This window comes from Lithobates pipiens, unplaced genomic scaffold (assembly GCF_037356315.1).
Source record: "Lithobates pipiens isolate NorthernLeopardFrog02 unplaced genomic scaffold, aLitPip1_a1.2 Scaffold_1, whole genome shotgun sequence".
Lineage (NCBI taxonomy): Eukaryota > Metazoa > Chordata > Amphibia > Anura > Ranidae > Lithobates > Lithobates pipiens.
In genome coordinates, this window is record NW_027507685.1 from 261,544,996 (window position 1) to 261,556,117 (window position 11,122).

Sequence of the window (11,122 nt, forward strand, 5' to 3'; positions counted from 1 at the left end):
CCGGGAGTCACTTACTCCTTGATCCTGTTGCTGGTTGCTGTCTGGACTGGAGTGTGAGTGTCCACAAACTATTCCAGTCAGATGCCAGATCAAGCTGCTTTTTTTTTTTCTTCCGCCACCGCCGCTCGTCTCTCTGCTTTTTCTCTGGCCGAGTGAAGAACAGAGCAGAGTGGGAGGAATCACTCCGCGCCAGGGAAGGCAATATAGAGGACGCGCTGGCCGGAACTTGAGCCAGCATGAGGAGCGGGCGCGGAGAGGACATTCTTCCGCGTCCGAAATAGAAAAAATAGTCCCTCCCCCTGCCTATTGAGCTATCAACATAAAAAAAAAATGTAAAAAGAACGGCGGGGGATGGGGGGAGGGTTCAGTTGGTTTGGTGTACTCAGACAGACAGTGTTCAGTCAAGGTGGCTGGGGTATTTTTTTTTTTTTTTTACATTAATTAGGTCTCTGTTCAGGTTGGCCGGGCCCCCCTGCTGGCCGGGCCTGGTACAACAGGGCCAGTTGTACTGGTCTATCAGCGGCCCTGCTTGTGGGGCATGTGAAGCCCACAAGCACTCTTCTGGGCTCTGGTGCAGCTGAGCGACCAGCATGCGCCGCCAGTTCTTGAGCATGCGCGGCATGTACGGCGCGGCGCCGTACACTTCTGATGTTGCCCTCACAACAGGCATCTTCGTCGGAAGTGGTTGTGATGGCAACCAAGCCCTCAATGCTGCCCACTGATTCCTGGAAAATGATGACAAGCATCTTCCAGGAGCATGAGAGCACCGAGGGAAATGACGTCAGGCGCCAGGGAGAGGAAGCGGCAGATTCCAAGGCACCCCTTAGCAACAAGCATCAAAAACGTGAGTAAAAAAAAAAGTTTTTTTCCAAAAGTTGTTTATTAGGTTTAGTGCTGCTGAATAATGCAAAATAAATTTTATGAGTGGAACTCCGCTTTAAATAATTTCTCTAGTAAAACTTACTACCAATTGTATACATCATTCGAAACTGTTCTAGCCGCCACCTATGAAAAGTAATCAGCAGGGCCGGATTAAGAGCATCGTGCCTGGTGCTGAGGATTTTGATGGACCTTTTACTGGGCGCCCTTTTGCGTTTCCAAGTGCCAAGTTCAAAAGGGCGCAGCCAGCACAGGCGTAAGACTAGGTAAGCCTGGAATTCGATTTGCCAGGTTTCCGTAAGGGGCTGTGCATCGGTGTGCGCTCTGAGCTAAAAGATTGCAGCCGCTCAGGACTAACACCATGGAAGCCCCAGACTCCTGTGAGAGCCCTGCATTGGCGTGCCCCAGGCTGCTCATGTGGTCGCCCATTATCAATCTCACCACTCTGTCCTGGTGGAATGCAGGGTCTGTCAAGGGGGAGACCTCTCCCCGTTAGCCCATTGCTTTCCTTTGAGCAGTCTGTTCTTTTTGGGTGGCTGGGCCTATATTAAGATAGGGGCCAGGAGCTGCAGCTCCAATAGCCCCCCATCGTTAATCCAACAGAACCGTCACTTTTGGTTGGACTGCAAGCCGCAATCCCAACCCTGCGCTGCCCTCTTACTTCTGGATAGGTCCTCACACAGCCTAGCAGCCAGATGCCCCCCGGGATAGGCCCAGTCTCTGGTAGGGTTGCCACCTGTCCAGGATTCACCCGGACAGTTCGGGTTTGGAATCATGCGTCCGGGTTTCAGACTGCCTGAAACCCGGACACATTATATAGACTGGACTATGGCTCTCCCAGCAGGGTTGTTGGCTGCAGTTGTCTAAGCTGAGAGTGTCTGATACTCTTTCACAGCCCCTAAAGCCAGCATTATAATAAACCCCGCCCTCCCCCAAACACACACACACAGACGGGAGAGGAGAAAAGGGCTCAATCTGCACCTCTTCCCCCCTCCCCTACCCCTCTGTGTCTGCCCTCATTCCAAATTTCCGGCCCCAACATTTTTTTTCTGAGGCATAGCGCCAGGGATTGAAGTCCAGCAGCCTCGGATACATCTAGATAAGAGGTGCTGACTGCCAAGGGGTGAGTGAACTCACCATCCATCCCTGTCCGTGACTGAAGTCTCCCCTCTTCTCTCTCCTGCCCCTGAGTGAGTACACTAAGGCAAATCAGGGTTCTCAGAGCACCCCTTACTAGTGATGGCCCGAACCTCCGACGGGACGTTTCGCGAACGCGGACCGCGAACGAGGCCGACCGTTCGCGAAACCGAACATTCGCGGCGGGCCCCATTGACTTCAATGGGAGGCGAACGTTTCAAACCTTTAGGCTAGGTTCACACTATTGCGATGCGGGAACGCCGCGAATCCGCGGCGTTTTCCCGCATCGCTCACCTCCCGCCGGCAGTTCACACTGCCCTATGCGGACGGCTGGGGGTGTCAATGTTATGTTAATGACACCCCCAGATCCGTCGGCATATCGCAGTGCGATCTGCCGACTCGCACAGGAATCGGATCGCATGGTGTGAACCCCCATGCGATCCGATTCCGTTGCGGACCCAAAAAAGGGTCCTGTGCGAGTTTGCTGCGGGACAGCTGCGAGTTCAGCCATACTATCTGTATGGCTGAACTCGCAGTGCTACGGAGATCGGATGTGATTTGCTGTGCGAATCACATCCGGATCTCCCCCCGCAGCAGTGTGAACCCAGCCTTAGGTCGAATTTTCAGCCACGAGGTAAATATTAGCAGAGAAAACATAGTCCCACCACATGGCCAATGACATAACACATGTATGAGGTGAATTTGGGATCGACAACTACAAGCATTCTTTTTTTATATGGGAAATTGTTCTGACAATTCAGGACTGTGGAGCGCATGAAGGCAATGGAGGAGAGGGAAGGTCAGGGACCAGGGTAGGCAAAGAAGAGGGTGCAGGAGATGATCACCAGCAGCGTGACATACAGCAATGACACATGCACCGTGATAGAGTCACCTGACACCAGCACCGTGATAGAGGACACTGACATCAGCACCGTGATAGAGGGCACTGACATCAGCACCGTGATAGAGGCATCTGACATCAGCACCGTGACATGCAGCATCGACAGCAACATCGTGATAGAGAGTACTGACATCAGAAGCGTGACATTAAGCACTGACATCAGCACCGTGATATACAGCACTGACAGCAGCACCGTGATAGCACTGACATCAGCAGCGTGATATACAGCACTGACAGCAGCACCGTGATAGAGAGCACTGACATCAGCAGCGTGATATACAGCACTGACAGCAACACCGTGATAGAGAGCACTGACATCAGCAGCGTGATATACAGCACTGACAGCAGCACCGTGATAGAGGGCACTGACATCAGAAGCGTGACATACAGCACTGACATCAGCACAGTGATATACAGCACTGACAGCAGCACCGTGATAGAGGGCACTGACATCAGAAGCGTGACATACAGCACTGACATCAGCACAGTGATATACAGCACTGACAGCAGCACCGTGATAGAGAGTACTGACATCAGAAGTGTGACATTAAGCACTGACATCAGCACCGTGATATACAGCACTGACTGCAGCACCGTGATAGAGGGCACTGACATCAGCAGCGTGACATACAGCACTGACAGCAACACCGTGATAGAGAGTACTGACATCAGAAGCGTGACATTAAGCACTGACATCAGCACCGTGATATACAGCACTGACAGCAGCACCGTGATAGAGGGCACTGACATCAGAAGCGTGACATACAGCACTGACATCAGCACAGTGATATACAGCACTGACAGCAGCACCGTGATAGAGAGTACTGACATCAGAAGCGTGACATACAGCACTGACAGCAACACCGTGATAGAGAGTACTGACATCAGAAGCGTTATAAGGGAATACTTATTAAGGTTGCCAAAAGATATACGGTACTAGGTTAAAGGTCTAAGATAATATGCTTAGGCGTGCATTTCACTAAGTTCAGAATTAAGATGCAAGATGTTGACATATTAGGATGCATCTGTTTGCGGTAAGAGGTACAAAGCTAAGATAGGACTGGTTACGCAAGAATATGGTCAGTCAGCAGATGTTGAAATGACGAAATAACTATCAGAAGACTGTATTTCACCTTTGACTTAGATAATGTCATGAGTTTAAGAAAAATGTCGATGTATGTATGAATTACCTGATTGGTTAAACCACAGGGCTGTCCTTCAGCTCAAACTAAATAAAACTGTTGTGTGTGCTTCAATAGGCACATTCATTATTCACGTACAATAGTGTGTATGTGTAATGTTTTGTCCACCGGTGAAAGGGACCTCCGCCCTTCAATCCTAGCCTAGGCTACCAGGGGTTACTTACAGAAGACGAGCAACCTAACAGTTTTGGTACCAGAAGTGGGGTTCGTCTCGTCTTGCGACAGGTAAGTCACTTTACTCTTTTTTACCTGATTGGTGAATGGTGTAAACACTTACTCTGTCCGGGCGGCCGCTACGAACTTAGTTTAAAATTAAAAGAAGTAACTGTGCCTTCGCGGTGGACTAGGCTGGTCCCTCGGGAGGTTAAAAGGGCTCGCAAGGAATTTATAGGTTTAGGGGAGTCCGACTAGGTTGGTCTGACTTAAAACTATTGGTGATAGTATTTTTAACACGGGAAGTAGTAGATTACGCCCGTGACAAAGGGATTGGTGGAGTGGACGCCCATTTGAAATTTTTTTTTTAAAAAAAAAAGTGCACTATAAATTGATAAATGTATTGCAATACGGTTATTTCATGTCTTAAAGTATATTAAGAATATGTCTGTTTCTCTCTAGGTACGTGTGTAAGTATATAGAGTATAAGTTTTAATATAGAGTATAAGGAAAATAATTGTTGTTGTTTAAATAAGTGCAGAATATGAGGAGCCCTCTTGTAGTGACATAGCATCCGCCTGCCCCCATTGCACGTTAGGTCTACTCTTCCTAAGAATAGATGACAAGTGGATTTTACTGACCACCAGACCAGGAGGGGTTCTCTTGCAGACTTGGTGTAAGAGGGGTATATCCCGCCACCAGGAAAGATTTACCCTTCATCGTATATTAAGGGTAAATCTTCATAGTTTTATATAAGTCCATCTGCCCCAAAAAAGATCAGGGATCCTACTCCCAGACCAGAAACCGGATTGTTGGACAAACCGGGTGTTATCACCTGTGTCCTGCCACTAGACACACACTGCCCAGACTACTAGATGGGGAATTCTGCAGCAACCCAAGCCATGGCCACCCCATCACCCTATGAATTTGTCAGTAATATGATCCCTGGCCCCCAGGTAGAACCATTTTGGACACAAGTCCGGGAAAGGTGTCACCAATTGGGAATCCATGACCCAGGACCCCAAGGTCCTTGTTCAGAGGAAGACTGGCAAGAAGTCAGTAAAATTTGTCAGGTACATAAGCATTCTTATCCTCCCTGCAAAGGGGCTGACCCACAATACATGAAGGATTGTTTCTGTGCATGGAACAAATGCCTTGGAAAATATAGGCAATTGTGGACAGCAAGGACATTGGAAATCCCAGTGCCCTTATAGGACTGGACAGATTAGAGCAAGAGGCAGAGGCAGGGGATTTAACCCCCAGACCCGCCCACAGTATCCCCGTTATCTGCCATACCAGAACCCTCGTCAACCACTACCCCAATATCCTACACAGCCACAAATAATGCACCGAGGGAAACTCTGTTGGTATTAATGGGACACCTGTCACCCATCCCATCACTCCACCACTGACTGTAGCCACTCCAGAAGGACAGAAATTATGTACCCAAACTTTTGCCGTCTTGTCCTCATGCCCTGTGCCCCTTATGGGACGGGACCTCTTGGCACAACTGTGTATTACCATTAAGTTTAATAAAGAAGGTTCCCTTACCGCTAGTTCACCATTATGTGACTTACATGGCCCTAAGCGACATGCACACAGGAGTTTCTTTCTAATGATACCTTCCTCCCTTGACCATCACACAATTTGGGCAGAAAACAAAGGTAGTGTGGGCTTTATTAATTGCACACCATATGCACCCCAAATGCGGTCAGATGCAGGGATACAATATCAAAAACAGTATCCCCTACCCCCAGAGAAAGTCAAAGGCATCTCCCCTCAAATTAATGATTACATATCAAAAGGTATCCTGAAACCAATCATCAGTCCCTGGAACACGCCCATTTACCCTGTAAAGAAGGCCAGTGGCGAGTGGAGACTCGTCCAAGACCTCAGAGCAGTAAACAAACAAGTGATTCCCCTCCCACCCCTAGTCTCAGACATCACTTTTATTTTCTCATGCATACCGGCAGACTCTCTATGCTACACAGTAATTGATTTAGCGAATGCTTTCTTTAGCATTCCCATTGCAGAGGAAGCCCAACCTATGTTTGCTTTCTCCTGGGCCGGGGGCCAACTAACCTGGCAAGGGTATGTAGACAGTCCAGCCGCCTTCTCTATGGTACTCAACGAGACTGTCAAGTCTTGGACTTCTGAGCGAGGGTCGGTACTAATACAGTATGTGGACGGCCTGCTCCTGTGCAGTCGAACTGCTGAAGATTGTGCGGTCGATTCAACATCACTGTTACAACACCTAGCTCACGCCGGGCATCTAGCCTCAAGGAAGAAAATACAATGGTGCCAGCCACAGGTAGAATACCTAGGGTGCATTCTAAAGGAAGGAACAAGGCTGGTGTCACCTAAACGTGCCGCAGCCCTACAAGCTCTCAGTCCGCCAAAAGACGAGGCCGCCCTACTCTCATTTTTGGGTGCAATTGTATATTGCCGCCAATGGATCCCTGACTGTTCTCATTATGATAGTATCCTAAGAGAGGCTACTGGCTCGACAGCCCCTAAATTAATAGATTGGACTGAAGACAGACTACAAGCTTTTCAAGCTCTATTAAACAGTCTGTCAAATGCTCCCGCCCTGGGATTGGTAGACTATGGTAAAGCTTTTCAGCTATACTGTGTAGTTTCAGGAAGCTCTTTTGCCGCCGTGCTAACACAACAACATGGATCAGGGTATCGCCCTGTCTCATATCTATCAAAAAAAAAAACTCCCCATCCAAGTACAGGGAATGCCATCCTGTCTCCAAAATCTTGCTGCCTGTGCAATGGCTGTACAAGATGCAAACAAATTAGTGCTAGGTCACCCATTGACTCTCTATACCACTCATTCAGTCACGCATCTTATTCAGAACATGAATACCCAACATATGACCTCGCAAAGACTTAGTGGTTATGAGATAACACTGATAACCTCACACTCAAATATGTGCCTGCCAGCAACCCCGCTGTGCGCCTTTTGCATTCCATGTTGCGTTTACCACATGACCCAGACATTATACATGACTGTTCGGAAAAGGTTGCTGCTATTACCAGTCCCAGACCGGATCTCACTGACACCCCTATCTCAGGTGCAGAGGATGTTTTCGTTGACGGTAGCTGCTCACGTCCCTCTGACTCCACCTTTTTAACCGGTTATGCAGTTGTTCAACTACCAGACATCGTACTGGAGGCAAAATCATTACCTCCTTTTTCAGCCCAGGTAGCAGAGTTAGAAGCCCTCACTAGGGCCTGCATTCTATTCACCGGTAAAGAGGTGAACGTCTACACAGACAGTAGATATGCTTTTGGAGTGGTGCATGATTTTGGTGTGATATGGGCCAATAGAGGTTTTAAAACAGCAGACAACAAAATAATTGCCAACTCCATACAGATTAGTGCTCTCCTCCAAGCCATTCTTCTTCCAAAAAAGGTAGCCATAATTAAAGTAAAGGCACACTCCTCTGACAGCAGTCGTGTTTCAAAAGGGAATGCTCTTGCTGACAGAGAAGCTAAAAGAGCTGCTGCCTTTTCCCCTAACCCACCTGCCCCCACAACAATGTTTTTCAAGGAACACTTCGCAGCACCTAACTTTAAAACTGTCATAGCACAGATGCAATCAATGGCCACAGAAGATGATGTCCATTTTTGGACAAAGGAAGGATTGACCAAAGACCCTGAAGGTCTTTGGTCAAAAGAGGGGAAGATCCACATGCAAGAACAAAATTATCACCCTTTGAGGTCCTCATGGGAATCCCCGCAAACATAGAATTACCCCCATTAGACCAAGACACTGATATTGACATTTATTCCCAACAGGACATGTACGTGAAAAATCTGGTAAGTATGCTTCATGAAATGAACGAACAAGTTTCTGTCACCTTTTTTCCCTCTTCCCACAGAACCAACGCATCCCTTCATCCCTGGGGATAAAGTGCTGATCAAACAATTAGCACAAAGAAAGAGTATCGGACCGGCTTTCTCAGGACCATGGAAGGTGGAAAAGGTATCCAGGACCGCAGTGTTAACAGACCTAGGAAACACCTGGATCCACGCCAGCCGTCTTAAAAAGTGTCCCCAGCTTCCCTCGACTCCAGAGCCCCTGGCAGTGACAGAGAGCAGCAACTCCCAAGAACAAGATCTACAAGAAGTTCAGAGAGGCATAGAACAAATTTTCCTGGAAGATCCCACACCCCCTCAAAAGGACAAAACAGAGCCAACAACTGCCGGGATGAGAAACGAAGAAGAAGAACAGAACTCTTAGATAACAAATAATCAGAACTTTAAAAAAAACAAAGATGCTTTCTCCATCAGTGTCAGGGAAGGCCTTGTGCCTCTTATGCTGTATTACCCTAGTAGTGTTCCTACCAACATGGTTGATAGCCAACTGTATATATCATCCAGAAGACTTAGGTCTATTAAAAGGGATATGTGGACCACCTAAGATGAATAATACCCCCGGCCAAAGACATAGTAGAAGTATTGTACCCGTTAATGAGTCACCTAAGGGACTGACTAACAAGATGTTACTACTAAAATTCAAATATAGCTATGCTCAAAAATCTGGTTTTGAGAAATGCTGGATTTGCAGCAAGCTACATCCCAGTACAGCTAGAATCCCTCTCATGGCAGTCCCCTTGAATTTTACCCCCCTCCTTAATGGAACACCCCCTATCGTCCTAACGAATGTTACTAGGACCCGTCCAAATAAAACCCTCACTTTCCAAATTATAGGTAGAAGCCACTTCCCAGACTGGTGTTTCCGACTGGGAAACACCACAGATGGAGCCGAGGTTTGCAAACAAGCAAAACTTAACATTTCAATGACATCATTTAACAGTCCTTCTTTCTTCCATACTTCAGATCCCACCCTAAATGCCACCTTTTTAGACTTTCTTAGCTCCAGTACCAAGACTACAATACACCAATTAATGTCAATTCTGGTGCTCTCTGGTCTTTCTGATACTCTTAGGAACGTGTTCCATAAACGACCCCTAGCTCTAGGAAATACCATATATATATGCTGCGGCAAACTCTGTCACCCCTGGATCCCAACCAAACCCCAGGGGTGGTGTTACCTTGCAGCCCTGGTTCCTATCATGGGGGTATTAGGGGATAACAAGGGAAGTCACCTCCTTGAAGCCAGCATGCATCCTAGATATCCCCTTAGACACCGTAATAAACGAGAATTGTTTTTAGAAAAAGATATGGCCTGGGCATGGTTCCCTTCCTGGACAGGGTGGGGAATTGACCTAATGAAAAGATTAAATAATTACACTGGCATAATTGATGAGATTCTGGAGGAAAATTCTGATGACATAACCAAACTAAATCTAGAAACTAGGGCAATTAGGAAGCAACTAGAACTACATGAGTTGGCTATAGAAAGTATGAGTGCAGCCCTTACTGGCCTCTGTGAGACTACTGAGGATTATGAGTGCTGTACCTGGATTCATAATACCAGCATCGAAGTCCCAGACTACTATGACGTTATTGCCCAACACAGGGAAGAGGTAAATAAACTACAGAAAGAGGCAAGGAACATAGGAAAAAACTGGGATCCCTTCTCGAGCAGTTTTAGTTTTGGGGGATTAATATCTTGGCTCCGAAATGCTGCCATGACAATTGTCACTGTGATTCTCTTCATTCTATTTTTATATGCCTGTTATAAGATAATCAAATGTTTATGTAAAAAGGGAAACACGGTCGCTCCGAAGGATCTGAAACTCACTTCCATTGTTAAGGATCCAACGGTATGGTATAGAAACCAAGAGCACAAGGGTTCGGAGTATGAAGCCTGTGCTATTAAATTAGAAAAGGAATGATCATTATGTAAATCACAGAATGATCAAAGGAAGGATTATAAGGGAATACTTATTAAGGTTGCCAAAAGATATACGGTACTAGGTTAAAGGTCTAAGATAATATGCTTAGGCGTGCATTTCACTAAGTTCAGAATTAAGATGCAAGATGTTGACATATTAGGATGCATCTGTTTGCGGTAAGAGGTACAAAGCTAAGATAGGACTGGTTACGCAAGAATATGGTCAGTCAGCAGATGTTGAAATGACGAAATAACTATCAGAAGACTGTATTTCACCTTTGACTTAGATAATGTCATGAGTTTAAGAAAAATGTCGATGTATGTATGAATTACCTGATTGGTTAAACCACAGGGCTGTCCTTCAGCTCAAACTAAATAAAACTGTTGTGTGTGCTTCAATAGGCACATTCATTATTCACGTACAATAGTGTGTATGTGTAATGTTTTGTCCACCGGTGAAAGGGACCTCCGCCCTTCAATCCTAGCCTAGGCTACCAGGGGTTACTTACAGAAGACGAGCAACCTAACAAGCGTGACATTAAGCACTGACATCAGCACCGTGATATACAGCACTGACAGCAGCACCGTGATAGAGGGCACTGACATCAGAAGCGTGACATACAGCACTGACAGCAACACCGTGATAGAGAGTACTGACATCAGAAGCGTGACATTAAGCACTGACATCAGCACCGTGATATACAGCACTGACAGCAGCACCGTGATAGAGGGCACTGACATCAGAAGCGTGACATACAGCACTGACATCAGCACCGTGATATACAGCACTGACAGCAGCACCGTGATAGAGGGCACTGACATCAGAAGCGTGACATACAGCACTGACATCAGCACCGTGATATACAGCACTGACAGCAGCACCGTGATAGAGGGCACTGACATCAGAAGCGTGACATACAGCACTGACATCAGCACCGTGATATACAGCACTGACAGCAGCACCGTGATAGAGAGTACTGACATCAGAAGCGTGACATACAGCACTGACATCAGCACCGTGATATACAGCACTGACAG

General features: G+C 46.9%; 1 long non-coding RNA gene across 1 annotated transcript; it reads left to right on the forward strand.

Annotated features, from left to right (window-relative positions):
- Nucleotides 1-3,823: 3,823 nt before the first annotated feature.
- LOC143986917 (uncharacterized) lies at nt 3,824-10,509 on the forward strand. The gene is made up of 2 exons (XR_013276568.1): nt 3,824-4,344; nt 8,163-10,509. It is a non-coding gene; the product is annotated as an uncharacterized LOC143986917 (long non-coding RNA).
- The last annotated feature ends 613 nt before the right edge of the window (nt 10,510-11,122 follow it).